The 15,954-nt window shown below is 37.8% G+C and overlaps 1 protein-coding gene across 5 annotated transcripts in view; it reads right to left on the bottom strand.

Moving 5' to 3' along the window:
• The window catches only part of PCGF3 (polycomb group ring finger 3), a gene marked incomplete at its 5' end in the record, with an annotated part of 53,491 nt that overhangs the window by 20,651 nt on the left and 16,886 nt on the right, over nucleotides 1–15,954 (bottom strand). For all 5 annotated transcript variants that reach the window (XM_080363086.1, XM_080363090.1, XM_080363087.1 and 2 more), the window contains one exon: nucleotides 5,213–5,255. The remainder of the gene's footprint in view (nucleotides 1–5,212; nucleotides 5,256–15,954) is intronic.

The following is a 15,954-nucleotide window of genomic DNA, read 5'->3' as shown; positions in this document are numbered from 1 at the left end:
TACACTTTTTGGCAATGTGAAAATGTCTTTTCAAATATCTAGAGCAAGCCTGTCAAATCAACCTAATGAAAATTTTATATACCTTTCAAGAAGGACGCAAAATCCCTCTCATTATTTTTAAAGACTAGAAACCAGGAACTATTTGAAGAAGCAACAGAATGGGAACAGCTGTTTTCCAGGGCACTAGACACCTTAGTTTCAAAGCAAGACAAAATGTAGTAGAGGACTTCCCCATAAGGGTTCGTCCACATTGCTATCTTGAGCTTCTAAAACAAGAAAACAAACTCTTCTCTGCATTTGCAGAGGCGCAGACATGATAGTATCAATGCAGTTTGGATCTCCAATAAGCAATGTAACTTCTAAGGTTTGTAGGCAAGCTGCCAGTGTCAGACTCCACTTTAACCTGCATCTTGTGCAACTGAGACCTGTCCTCTAGTTTCAGGAAAAAGAAGAAAATGGGAATGCCTCTCTTATTTTTCAAAGCAGTCAACCTGTAACAATTGGAGGTTTCAGTTAAAAAAAACAAACAAACAAACACACAGACACACACAGACCAAAAAAAAAAGAAGTCCAGGGTGGTTAATATCTATTTAGAAAGGAAGGGAGTAGATAGCAACAAAATGGCATATTACCAAAATGTCAGTTCAGTTAGACAACATATTTAAAGACTCAGACTTTGAAGACTTCTTGAATTGTTTCCAAAACAGAAAAAAAAAAAAAAAAACAACACCCCACAACCAGCAAAACTACTGACATATATAAAGAAAATATAAAAGGACTAACGTTACCATCTCATATAAGAAATTAAATTCATTAATAACAGCAACAAATTAAAAATATAAAGTAATTCCACGTTCATCACCTGTCCTGTATAATTTCAGAGGAAAGTAGAAAATATAATTGCAAATTTCACAATCACTTACTTTATCATTATTAATGTATTTTAAAAGGATACACAGTCCTACTACAAAACATGAAGCTAACCTACCACTCAGAACACTTAGGAAGAAACTCTCCGTGTGGGTAGATGGCTAATATAGGATGTCTTCCATGTTCCTATCTGGAATACGTTAACAGCTATCAGCTCAGACACGGTACTAGTCTATCTGAACCTCACATCTGCTTGAGAGGGACTTTCAACATTCTCATGTTCCTACAGCCTACTGCCAAATAGAACTTAAAAGTCACTTTCATCATACAAGACAGCCAAGCTCTTATCACCTGTCCTGGTTTTAGCTGGAATAGAGCTAATTTTCTAGTAGCTGATAACACACTGATGTTTTAGTATAAGCACTATGTAGCAACAACTAAGTCGAGGACTTTTCAGCTTCCCCTGCCCTTCCAGTGAGGAGGTGCACAAGAATCTGGGAGGGGGCACAGCCAGGACAGCTGACCCAAACTGGCTCAAGGGATATTCCACACCATACGATATCATGCGCAGTATATAAAATGGGCAAGTTGGCCAGGAGGCTGGATCATTGCTCAGGGACAGGCTGCGTATTGGTCAAGGGGTAGTGAGCAATTGTACTGTGCATCACTCATTTTGTATATTCTGTTATCTTTACTATTATTTTATCTTATCTTCCTTTGCTGCCCTGTTAAACTGTTTTTATCTCAATTAATGAGTTTTACTTTGTTTGATTCTCCTTCCCATCCCACCAAGGGAGGGAAGGAGAAAGCGAGCAGCTCCATGGTGCTCAGTTGTCAGCTGGAGTTAAACCATGACATTACCCCACAAAAAGAAACATCCCGAATGTATTTGTCAAGTAGCCATATATACACTGAAGTATACTGCTGTAGCAGAGAAAAAAAAAAAAAGTGGATTAGATCTGAAGATTAGAAGCAAACAGAATGTACAAAAAATTTCCAAGATATTAATGCTGACAAGCGTAATATAAATAAATCCCCAAGCACTATTTCTATGTCATCTTAACTCCACCTTAATTGTTATAAAGACTGTTACTCGCATTATGAGTACAGTAATGAGTTAAAAATTTATTTATTAAAAGTTTAAGGTTTTACATCAGTCTAATCAGCTTGCAAATCGTACCCGAAATACTGAGTTTACCAACCAAGCGATTGAAAACTTAGTTAATTTTTTTTAACTGCTGGGCTCTCATGAAATCAACTTGACATATATCTCGAGAAAATCTCAGTATCCTTCAGAAGTCTCAGCATCTGTATTTGTAATTTAAGTAGCACTCTTGAAGAGTTACTTTTACCTTATTAACATGTAGTAACACAAAGAAAAGAGAAGCAGGACATTCACTAGCCTCTGGATTTCTCTGAACAGTTCTGAACGAAGTCACATCCTGCTTAGACTGACAATTTCTGTACACACAATTAATTCATGTTAGTAATCTCATATAAGTTGGAACTAAACAGCAAAACTACACAATCTTTAAAAAAGAAGTTTCACTAAGAACCATCAAGATTAGCCAGCTTGTTTTAACCAATCTATTTTTCTATTTTCTAGGCAAATCCAAGTATCCTTTCAATACCTTTCTTTTGAAAAAGAACATGAGGTTTTCCCAAATCTGAAATCCAGAGGATTTCTTCCACAAATCTCATCTTCCCCTCTCTCTAACAGTGATATGTTGAAAAGAAAGCTAAAAGTGAATTCAGGAATTTCCAAAACAAGTAATCTAACCTTAAAAAGAAAAACAACAGAAGTCCAAACCATCTCTGAAAACACTCTCCCCAAGCAAGCTTGCAGCTTAGGGCCTGGAAACATTCAGACAACTGGAGAAAACACTGAGCAACCTGGTCTAATCTCACAGATTACTCTGCTTTAAATAGTTGGATTACATGATCTTCTGATGTCTTCTCCAATCTGGATTGTCCTATGATCCTATGAACCTACTAGACTATTACACTACCTTCATCTATACATGCAAGGAGAATTTCTTACTGTTTTGACTGCTCTGAAGCAGCAAATTGAGTACTTCAAGCAATGGTTATTTGGTCAGAATCACACAGACATCTACTTAATGAAGTTAGCATGAGCTCAAAATCCAAAATTGGTTGCTTTAAAAAGAAAACTGGCAGAATCAGGTTGAGCTTAAAGTCACATATATGAGCTTAAAGAAATAACAGGAGGGGACGACAAGTTTATTCTTCCAAAGCACCACCTAGGCTGATGTCTTCTTGCATGACATTTTAAACATCTAAAGAAAACTAAAACATATCTCCAAATTGAGCCTTATTTTTTACAGACACTTTATAAACTCACCAGACTTCACATGACTTAGTATGAAAAATATACCTCTACAAAAAACTGAGGCTATTTGAATTTGCCTTATTTTGTAATGTGTAATAGCCCCTTTTTAACAGTCAAAAACTGCAGATCTCAGGCTCCCAACCTCTATGGCAGCAGACAACAGAAATATCATACCTTAATTGAGTTTTTAAAAAGCTAAACCCAAATAAGGCAAATCTGTAGGACACAAAGGTTCCTTAGGTCTTCTACACAGAGTTACCTGTTTGAATAGTAACCTACTACACCAAGCAATCTCAAACTTTAAGAACTGTTGATAACTTTGAGACTCTCAATCCACTGACTGAACAGTGACATTTGATAAAAGATTTAAAAAAAAAAACAAAAAAAATCAAAGTTTTTCTCTCTTTATCTAGTCAACAAGTGAACACTAGAGCCAAAGAACAACACACTTCCCTCAAACCATGTTGCTAGAACAGGAAGAAGTTACTCTAACTCCTCAGTTCTATAATCACAGAACACTTCTCAAATACAGTTGCTTCTTTTTTAAAACACGAACAAATCCACAGCAACCTGAGCCTCACCTGTTTTTATAGGAAATGCACAAAAAGTGGCCCCGGAGCAGGTTAAATAGATTCATAGGATAATGTAGACTGGAAGTAACTTCCAAACTGCTCTAATCCAACATTGGACTCAAAGCAGGCCCACTTGAACTGAGTTGCTGTGAGCCTATTCCTGCTGCATTCAGACAACCTTCAAAAATGGAGATTCCACAACCTTTTTAGGCAACCTGTTCCAGGGTCTGACCACCCTCGCTGCCAAAAAGTGCTCCCATTGTCTCACAGGAATGTTCTGCATTGCAACTTGTATGCAATGCCTCTCATCCTACAAGTGTGCACCTCCAGAATTAGTGCAGCACCATCGTCTTCATTTCATGCAACAAGTGTATTGCAAACAGTAATAATACTTTTCCTTATTCTTAGCATCATTTTCTTCAGGACCTTTGTAAATACAGCGTAAGAACCAGCAACAACAGAATCTCAGTCAATAGCTGAAGAGCCACTTTTAACCCAAGTTGTTAGTACTTTACACAGGGAATTATTTTTGAGTCAGAATGAAACAAATTAGCACTATACTGCTTTTAGAGAAACAGGAAACCTTTTAAAGCTTCAGAGACCTGAATCATGCGTAAGAAAGAATTAAGAGGTCCTGTTTAAAAAAAAATTAAAATGAGAGCCCTGAAAAGACTGGACTGGACAAATCTTTCTCTTAGAAAGACAAACAAAGCCTACTTTCTTAAAATCTGCCACTTATGAATCCTGAAATGGATGTGAGACATAATAGATGAGCTATCCAACTCAATTTCAAGAGACTGCTTTCCTAATAGCTGTAAAGTAATCCATTATTCAGAAACAACATATTAACAATGGAGAGAGAACAAGCAGTCTCCTTAAGAGCTGGAACACGAAATCCCAAACAAACACACAAAACATTCAAAATATACAGCTAATATGCAAAAATGATCACTTGTACAAAGATTAATATTCCTTCATGTTAGTTCCAACTGATATTATTTTATAGCACACTCTTAGCATGGTGTCAGCCTCTCACTGTCTGTCACATCTTACATTACACAAATAAGAAGTGAGTCAAGACAATTACAAAGGCATCTGGACTATATTCCCAGTTTAAAAAGCAAGGAAACAAACAAAATCCCTCATATAGAGCCAGGAGAGACTGGCAGGGCATACAAACATGTCAGATAGTCAACTGGTTTTGTTTATGCTATGCTTCATCCACTAAAGCAGTGATCTCTCTGCTGAAACTGTCACCAAGAAGGGAAGCCTGGCTCTGTACAAGCTTTCACATTTCAGAGAGATTTCAGCACTGAAAACTATTATTCATGCAAGGATCAGCAGAGAGACTTCTTCAAAGTACAGCCTTATCATTTGTATCTACACTAGTGAGGAGTATTTTGGCCCACATGAGGCGTACCTCTTAAAACAGCATTTCTTTTCAGAGTCTGCCATCCAGAGACCTGAAAAGACAAAAACAGTCTGAAAGTTAACATCCGAAATTCCATAAAACCCATCTGCCACAAGAAATTCTTAGCTCACTAAATTCAACTGCAAGTATCTAAGTATCTACACTAACTGAAGGTAACAGTGGGGCAGGTACACTTCTGAGTAAGAAAAATAATTAGATCCTCAGGAAAAAAAAAGGGGGGTTGGGGGGGGGAAATGTAATACAGTCTCCTACGAAAGGACACACATAGGCAAGGAAAACTACTCAAAAATCCAAGTAGTCCTGTCACCATGTGATAAGAAAATGAAATTCATTATCTTCACAAACGACAGGGAAAATAACCAAATAAATAAGCAGGAACCTTGAACGACAATTTATGGACTAAATAGTGATCAACCTGTAACAAAAGAAAACATTTTAGATTGAAGATCCACAGCCAGATGAGTATTATTCTAATTTTTCAAGTTATACTTGCAAGTAATCTGCTCTTTTCTCTTAAGTTTCAAAAATTACTTTCAGGGAAATAATCAGCATTTCCAGAATCTTTAGTTAATTTTCAAAACTAAAATTATATTTAAAAAAAAAAAAAAAAAAAAAAAAGACCTTTGTATCACCTTTAGCCAAAGGATGAATAGATTAGCTTGACAGATGAAGGCAATTTTTCTTACTAAGTTTATTCACACAGGAAATACTCAGGTGTTACAGAGACAGGTAAAGAGTAGTACTGTTTCCATTGTCCTGCTTCAAAAAAACCAAAGGCATAGCCTGTAGTTACTGATCTTACTGTTATATTGCGAAGGGAATTATAAATACAGTGATACAAGAAAATATTCATGATAGTACTAGGCGAGAACTTCAGTACAATGCAAATAATCCCTTGGCTATTCCACTGTAAATATTTTTTACTGTATTCAGAGAAAAAAAAATTACTATAAACTGAAGGCAATGCAGAGTTGCATGAGATGCTCTTTTGTTGCAGCTGACAATAAAAAGTCCTCACTGAAGATGAAAAGCTTCTCATATGGACAGGGGAAGAAACTCCAGAAAGGATTTGCCAAAAAAAAGATCTATTTCTGCAGCAAAATGTGGAGAACAGAGCAGTCAATGGCACTGCTTCTCAAGAAACCAAGTCAGAGGCATATCATCAGTCCAAGAGCACATCACAACATAAACTTCTGAGTAAAAACTTTTCAAAAGGAATTGCCATACATCTTCCATCACTGCTACAGGAAGAGGACAAGCTAACAGCTGGAAGAAGAGAGTGGCACTCAACAACAAAGTTGATCCTACATCACCATCACATTCTCCATATTCTGGTTACAGGAAGATAGTGATGCATTATAAATGCTAGAAGACAGTGAAATTCAGTCCATTTTTACATCTAGAGGGTTGCTGGAAACCAGGCAAATGGATCACTCTACTCATCCTGCATGCTAACAAGTCAGAAGTGAGTACTAATATTCCAAAACAGATTTTATTTAAAGGACTGTTCAACTTCTATTACTGCTCTTGATAACTGTAATTCTCATTTGCACCACCTAGGTTTGCAAAGCAAACCAGCAAGTTACCCTTATGAGGTACAGATCCGGAACTGAAGTAAATGCCTGAAGGATTTACAAACCATTACAGCCTTGCTCTATTTTAAAAGGATAAAAACATATATGTATTTCTTTTGCTGCAATATAGCGTAATATGTTACTTCATTAAAAAGCAGAAGTGGAGAGAGCCAGAGAAAAAAAGCTATACACAGCAGATCCTAGCAATAGTGCTGAATAATTACTGAAATGTACTACAGCCACAGAGCATTGAAAGCTGAATGACGAGAGTACTATTAATAGAAGCAGCAGGTATACCTAAATTCACAAGGACAGTGTTATCAAAGTGAAAGTCATAGGTCTAAGAACAAAACATTATAAGACCTGAACTTTCCTCTGACCCAAAACTTAGTGTGGGAAAGAAAATTTTAAAATCTGAAGTTTATGATTGTATGGTTTATGGCTGGCATAAGCCTCATGGACTTTCGTGAGTAGCTGCATGCAGATGACAACCAGTAGACAAACCTAGGTTCACAATGAGATTCATTAAACTGTGGAAGAAGAGACAGTCCCTGCTATGGCAGCCAGTTTAATTGTTCTCAAAGACATCCAATAAATATTGATACATTAACTATGTAAACATTAATTTAAACATTAAAATTAAATTCTTAAATATCATTAAATATTTTCAATTTTAACAGCTGTTTCCATCTAATTCCACAATCTACATTAGCTGAACAGGCCTCCAAACAAATCATTCCATCAAGACCAGGTCCACAAACAGCTCCTGATATTGTGAACATAGACATGTAACCAAAGAACTAATGGCTGGTTAACAGGGAAGTCTAATTCACACTTTCAATACAATGCATCTGCAGGCAGTGTTGCATGGTCATGAGGTCATAGATTATCAATAAATAGAAGCACAGCATTTGTGCCTCCTCAACTAGCTTGGATTCAAACATAAAACTAGTCTGTTACTATAATAAATTGCAATAGAAAGATTTAAGTTGTTAACAGCTGAACAGACAAGGAAGGAAATTCATCATGCAAGGAAATTTATCTGGCAGTAACTTAGTAGAATAACTTTATGCTGACCCACAACAGATCAAAATAATTATGGCTAAGTGAAATGAATTAAATAACCCCAATAGCTTATCATAAAGTCACTTGTACTTCTGCAAATCTTTCCATCACAGGGCAAGATATTTATGAGTCAAAATTTATTTCAAGAGAATTGGAGAAGCAGTCATAGTTCTACTTTCATTGCTAACGAAGTCTATACTGTAGTCCAGATAATGATGCGGATATTACCTCAGGTAAACAACTTAACACGCAGGACACTTTTTTAAAGAGATGGCAGGATAAAGAAAACAATATTTGTGGCTGATTTGGCTTCAAATATCCAAGTTCTTTATTTCAACTGTTGTCACGTTTATGTTGTTGAATTTTTACTTTCAAACTTAATGTATCAGCCACTTAAAAAAAAAAGAACAGTTACTCAAAACGTGCTAGCAGTGAGAATGTTACACTAGCTTTAGCAAAATGCAGTAACAGAAGAAAAAATTTTCTTCCAAATTGAGATTTAAAGTACTGTAAACTTCAACAAAACTCTTTATGTTGTGTTTGCAAAGAACTATTTAATAAAAGAAACTACTAGAAATACATCTTTTTATTGAGCAGAAATAGGATTAAACGTTTAAATTTGCTTAGCAAGCCAAGTCATGATTAACAGTCCATGTGCAGCCTTTTATGACTTACTTCATCCACATAATTGTACATTAAGGCAGCAAATACATCTTTTTAGTACCATACCAACAGTTTCTCAATTCTCAGTGGAACACCTTAGAAGTAATTTTCACCATTTCTGATAATGCATTACCACCACCAGATGGCACCACTGTCTTAACGTCAATAAAGCAGCTCTACATGTTGATAACATAAGGAGGATCCCCTCTGAACAGAAAAGGAAATGAAAACCAATTTCTACACATTTGTTGTCTCTGTCTTATTAAAACAAAGACCACTGAGCACAAACACATCATGCTGTTAATTTGAATCAGTACACAATATTTTGACCCTATTGCAAAACCAGCACTACTCCCAGAATACAGAGAGCAGCATGCTTCCTTATGCATTTTTTCAGCGTGTTTTCTTGTTATTTTACCTGCTGCCGAGTGGAATACTGAATTTCAGTTCTGTGCCTGCTTCATGGCTGAGCTGAGCAATTTGCAGAGATGACATCACATATGAACTGACAGGTCAGGTCTCCCTTGTTCCAGTGGAAATTAAGGTATTAATTTTTAATAATCTCAGAAAAAATAGAGATGGCCTACAAGAATAGTACACTGCTTTTTTTCATTTTCTTGTGTATTTGCTTCACTGTTACATCACTAAAACACTACTAAAAACTGACATGCAGTTAGTCTGAAAGAAGGATTTTAAATAATCTAATATGACCTACAGAATTGAGTGCTATACTCTATTACCACACTTTTGCAAGGAAAGCCATTTGCCTGTCACTGTACTTACAGTAAGCGTTCTTTTCCTCCAAAAAGATTCAGGAGTGAAATTGATTTCTCTACTGGTGGACACTGTGGAGGTGAAAGGCAGAGCGACAAAGAAGACTTAAGAGAAAATCACTGTACCTAGAGGCCCAAAAGGGCTGATGCCACAGCAGCTCCAAGACACCAGATACAACTTGTAGAGAGGCTGAGCATATATTCAGAGATGGCATGCACGCAGACAGAAAGCGCACATATACATACAACACATAGACACCACAGGCAGCGACAAAACAGACAGACATAGCATGCAAACAAATCCAAACAGCACCAATACACCCACCCTGCTCCCCTCTCTGGCTGCATAGGAGTCCACTAGTGACAATACATACACGTAAGACGGGTCCCCCCAGCAGCTAGACTCAGGCACCAAGCCTGCCCCTGGATCCCAGTCTCCAAAATTGCCATGTGTGACACGTGGACATACATGCCTTCAAGGCCACTATCCCACTCCATTTGCTGGTAGAGACTGTCTGGGGTCTAAATGCTGGTATGCATTTAGACACACAGAAGCATGCACACACAGACCTCACTGGGACCCTTTTACTCCCCCAGTAGTTTCCCCCTCCCCTTCCTGCCATGATCTCACACTGTCAAAGACACACGGCGCACACACACACACACACAAATGGCTGAGACTCTGGTGGTCTTCCAGTAGCCAATCCCCTGTGGTTTTGCCCAGACATTCACCAGCAGCCTCATCCTTAGAGATCCACAGATCCTACAGTGTGCCTGGCAGCCATCCAGACTCACTTGGTCACCCTAACAGTAAGTTCCTGCTCGGGTCTTCCCCTTAGAGAGGCACAAACGCCTGACCACTTCACCTACATGCAGGCTAGTTTGGCTTGCTCTTCACTAATGCTCACTTTCACTTAATGTAATTGCTGGCACTACGACATGTGGGCATCAAACCACTGGTCCTACCCCAGCATCTAGCACTTGGTTTCACTCATCCAGTCTCTCTAGCCACTGGAACTCAAGCACATGGTCCCTCTTGCCTGCAGTCCCACTTCAGCTGCAGTGCCCATATACTCACTTGCTCCAGTTTCTGGTACCATGGATGCATGTGCCCCAGTGACCTGAGGTCCCACTCTTGTTCCTGGCACTTATATCCACTCATGCTCATCTTTCCAGCTGTTGACACTGTGGGCCCTCCGACCCATGGTTTGACTTGCAGCTGCAGGCACTCAGACCTCCACAGACACACCTGCACACAGCAACTCTCACCCAGCAAGTAGCTTAAGGAATTTAAGACGAACAGACACTGCATGACCAGTACTATTTAATATTGTCATCAATGACATAGACAGTAGGATCAAGTGCACGCTCAGCAAGTTTGTGGGTGACACCAAAGTGAGTGGTACACTTGATGTGCCTGAGAGACATGATGCCATCCAGAGGGACCTGGATGAGCCCTCAAGAAGTGGGCCCATGAAAACCTCATGAAGTTCAACAAGGAAAAGTGCAAGGTCCTGCACCTGGGTCAAGGCAAGCCCCGGTATCAATACGAGCTGGGGGATGAAGAGATTTAGAGCAGTCCTGCAGAGAAGGGCTTGGGGTACTGGTGCATGAAAGATTGGATATGAGCTGGCAATCTCTGCCTGCAGCCCAGAAGGCCAATTGTATCTTGGGCTGCAACAAAAGGAGCATGGCCAGCACATCAAGGGAAATGATGCCACCCCTCTGCTCTGGTGAGGCTCCACCTGGTGTCCTGCATCCACCTCTGGAGCCCTCAGTACAGGAAAGACAAGGACCTCTTGGGGAGGGTCCAGAGGAGAACCACCACAATGATCAGCAGGATGGAGCATCTCTCCTGTGAGAACAGGCTGGGAGAGCTGGGGCTATTCAGCCTGGAGAAGACAAAGCTGCAGGGAGACCTTATTGCAACCTTTCAGTACTTAAAAGGGGCCTATAAGAAAGATGGGGACAGACTTTTTAGCAGGGCCTGTTACAACAGGACAAAGGGTTATGGTTTTATATTAAAAGAGGGAGGTTCATGTTGGACATGAGGAAGAAATTTTTCACAATGAGGGTGGTGAAACACTGGAACAGGTTGCCCAGAGAGGTGCTAGATGCCCCACCCCTGGAAACATTCAAAGCCAGGCTGGATAGGACTCTGAGCAACCTGATCTAGTTGAAGATGTCCCTGCTCATTGCAGTGGGGTTGGACTAGATGATCTTTGAAGGTCACTTCCAACCCAAACCATTCCCTGATTTTAAGTATAGTAAATGTAAGCTATTCTTCAGCGCTGCAAAAGGGAAATACTTAAAACAGCAGGTGCAGAACACAGGATGAATCCTCACCAAGTACAGTTCTTCTTCCAAGAAGTTATTTCTCAGCTAGCTAATGAGCAACTATTATTTTATCTTTACCATACCTATCAAAATAGGGCATTCCACTGTGTGCTTAGTTATAGTTATCCCTTCTTAGTCTCTCACAGCAAAGCTTGTGGAGCATACAAATGCCAAACAAGAGTAAACTGCTGACATACTTCAGCTGCAGTTCAGAAAAGAAGAGAAACACACATGCATGACTAAGCAGTATAACTTTACTTTCATGTGCTCAGGTCTAGGACAGTGTAGATGATCCCTTAAAAGAAATCCACAGGAAAATCTGCTAAATGAACATTTTGTGAAGTCCTCTTAATATTTAGAGTTTATCGCAATTAAAAAACACAACAGTCATCAAGCTCAGAAGTCATAATATATTTAAAACCCAGTTAGAGCTAGATCAAAGGCTATTTCCCAAATCTTCCAAATTACAAATAGTCTACCAAATCTATTTAAGAACAGGGTGAACCTCTCAAGACTTTAACTCAGCCATATCTTTTACTCTGTGTATTGGAAACGTGTAGGAAGAATATAGCCTCTCAAAGCTCCTGTTATCTTAAAATATGACATTAGAATAAAGAGCCTTAATTTACTATCACATCTAAAATACTAGCTGTCTTTACCACTAGAAAAACGGGTCTAACCACTTAACAATTCCACTTAAAGACAGAGTGCACATAATTATTCACACACGCCACTACTCCACTATTTCTTTTAAGAACTTGCCTGCCTGCCACAGCTAAGTGTAGGTTAACAGCCTGATTCTTATAACACAACTATCTCCACTATTTGAGTTTCTAGCCAATTACAACCCAATATAACTTCCTTTGTAATCACTATTTCAAAACACAGGTGTAGGTTAATTTCACTAAAGGTGAAAACTAGGAAGTTAAAAGGCCTATATAAAAGTGGTATTATTAGAATGGACTTGATCTTTCATGAAGGGATTAAAAAGCCACCATGCCCTCTTAGACCAAGCAAACATTAATACCGATTTCATTTTTACATATTCCAATATTTGGGGGTTTTTTGAGGAGAGGTGAAGGAGGTAGGGTGGAGGTACTGAGACATTTCACTGTTCCCTAATGAATCAGGAGCTTTATTTAGAAGGTATAACTTTATAAGCTGCAGGCAAGTTATTGATTTTTTTCCCAGTATTATGAATTATCAGAGGTTTGTGTCAGAGGTACTGCCTCCTGGCATGGAGAACACTTTGCTTGCAGAAGACACTGACAAAGCCAGTCACACAACTAAGCGAAAGGGTAAGTGAAAAGACAAGCACAACTAGAACAGTACCTAAATGTGTAGAATGCTGTGGCATTTTTCTCTCTGAAATATTCCTTAAACCTAAGTCTATTTGTTTTAAGAACTGTTCTGAAGAACTACAAAAAAACAAAACCACATTCTTATTTTGTAAACAGTAAGTAAAAGACCCTTCAAGACAGACATCCAAAAAGTTTTAATTAATACAAGAGTATTACAATCTCCACAGGAATACTAGGAATTTTATTTTTTAAAAAAAAAAAAAAGCTCATTAACCCAATTTTACACTGACTACATGAGTTGGTAACAGAAAGGGTTGGGTTTTGGTGGTTTGGTCATTTTTGGTTTGGGTTTTTTTAATCCCTGGTCTTGGTTCCACAACTAGACAAATGAGTGGGATGTTTTTTCTAGCCATCCAGGCAACCACCTAGCAATCAAAATACGCTCTGCCTGAATACTTCTACAGTAAAATCGCATGTACATAGTGACTATAACTTGATCTTCATTATTACTCCCCAAGACACTGCTTCAGCTAGTCAGATTAAGTCAGAAATTCTTACTATTCACTAGTGATTACACATTATTCTTAAGTTTTTAACAATTTATTCATGATCAAAAGTCAAACAGCAGGAGGTGACTAGACAAGTCAAGCAAACTAGGAATAATGTGACATTTAGCCAACTGATTTGAAACGAAGTCTGCCATGTTCTCACTTTAGAGAATTTAGATCGTGATTTAGTAAAATCAGCAAAATCAGACATTGGATAATAAAAAACAAAGAGACTCTAATATCACATCACTTTAATGAAAACATACTCTGAAAATGACCATGATATGACTCATACCTTTGGTCTATTATGCTCAAGACTAATTCCATCTTTTTTTGAGAGGACTTGATTAACAGGTTAAAGAGAAACTACCTGAGGTATAGTCACACCATTACTAATAACTGCACTAGAGTGGCTTAAATGTCCACCTCAAAGCAAAACACATTCAATTTTACATAGGCCTCATTCGTTTTAATATAAAGTAAAAGGCACCGCTGTTAATGAGTGACATCTAAAAAGTAACACAAATGTTTGAGATAAAGTAGAAGTACTAATCAGGACATAGTGGAATTAAATCTACCTGTTTCATCTTTATTCACACCCTATACTTACCTTCCATGCACAGTGAGAGACTGATATATCTGATAATTTTCCATTAAACACCTGTTTCTGTCTACATAAAATTAATTATGCCCTCCAGTAAGTTGTCAAAACAGTGAAGATGACTGTTCAAAATTTGTCTTGCATGTTATTAGTAAGAGACAATAAGGAAAGAAGGACTTCAGTAATGCAGGAGAAATATCAATACAGTTGAAGACTACTGGCTGACTCAAAACTGCGTCCTATGCTCTTTCACACAAATTTTGCTAACTTATACTCTCTGCGAAGTGAAATGATGGAGAATATGTGGAACATCAAACATTGCCTCCTCCCAGCTGTTACAGGAATTAACTTCTTATAAAATTCACAAAATACAAGTACTATTGAAAAAAGAGCTATTCAATCTCGGTTTGGCATCTAATGATAAAGAGGTCGAAGTTACTACACACATGATATCATGGCTGGATACTAAGACATTTTAATATAAGGTTTTATTTAATTTTTTTTCTTATACATTGCTTAGATTTAGAGTCTGTATTATAACTGACTGTATTAGAGTCCTGAAGTCTAATACCTGCTTCATAAATTTTAGCTGAAAATGGTCACACATCCAATCTCTCAAACTGTCTGCAGCCAAAGAGATATACAAATACCCAAATTATTTAAGTTAGCTCTTTTCTTTAACTTTTCATCAGAAAGAAGATGCTTGCTTATAAAGCACTAAATTAAGGAAGACACTTTGAAAATCAAGTAAATAATTAACTGTTATTCCTTTAAGAAAATCAACTGAGAGCATATAAGGTGGCCCTACTGCAACAGCATGAAAATTTTAAGTTTCATTGTACCTGCAGCACCAGCTGCCAAGAGAAACAGGATCCTCTCATCTTCAACCCCAGACTTCCCAATCACTGACTCTTTTTAATGTCTGAGGCAAGTAATGTAGTGGACAGACTGGAAGTCAGCAGAAGAAAAGCAGGGGGAAGAGAAAGGACAAGACAAAAAGGTTTTGGCAACTTCAAAACTCTTTTAAATCTGAGTGTCTTGCACTGATTTTGGTGGCTCTGTTTATACTCAACATCAGTGAAATTAGAGATGTGTTACCTAACTACAATTGTCAGTTATTAAAATAATATTAAGAGAAAGTTAGAATGAAATTTTATTAACAAGAATTTTATGTCCTCCTTTTACGTACCCCAACAGACAGAGCATGATCTCAGAAAAGGAAAAAAAAAAAAAAGGTATTAAATAGAAAGAATCATAGGACAACTAATTATCTTTCGTAACTTTTGCACTCACCTGCTGTTAATGGGGACAACAGAGCTTTGATTGTCTTGTGCATACCTCTACAGGTTTGTATTTAAGCTCAGTCAGCACCCTAACCCCATAGAAACCAGTTTCACACAGTTGCTTTTACTGATTTTGAGAGTTGCAGAAGTATGCAAATAGTGAGTAACAGCAAGCATTTAAGCTATCTATCAATAGTCTAAAATAATTTTAAGGCAATGCAAGCCATTTCATTCTGGTGGAGTTTAGGCAGGTGGAGCATAAGCAGAGAAGAACTAAGATAGGAAAATGAGGACACTGTATCAAAGCAGATGTTTCATTTAATAAATCTTCCCAATTGTAACATAATCCAATTACAAAAGGTGGTTTAATGGTCTCAAAGCTCTAAAATATCAACGCAATTATTTTAATTTTAATCAGATAGACTTACCACTGTATTTGTTTATTGTACAGTACCTGCATGTACACAAAGTTCTTTCACATAGACTAGTAAGGCATACAACTAAAATGAAGTTTAGTTAATTAACTTTTGTTTAGAAAAGCTTTTACAAATTACATCATTAGTAAACTTTCCTGGAATAAAAAAA

The sequence above is a fragment of the Nesoenas mayeri genome (assembly GCF_963082525.1).
Source record: "Nesoenas mayeri genome assembly, chromosome: Z".
NCBI classification, from domain to species: Eukaryota; Metazoa; Chordata; class Aves; order Columbiformes; family Columbidae; genus Nesoenas; species Nesoenas mayeri.
This window is presented reverse-complemented; position numbering and strand designations above follow the sequence as displayed.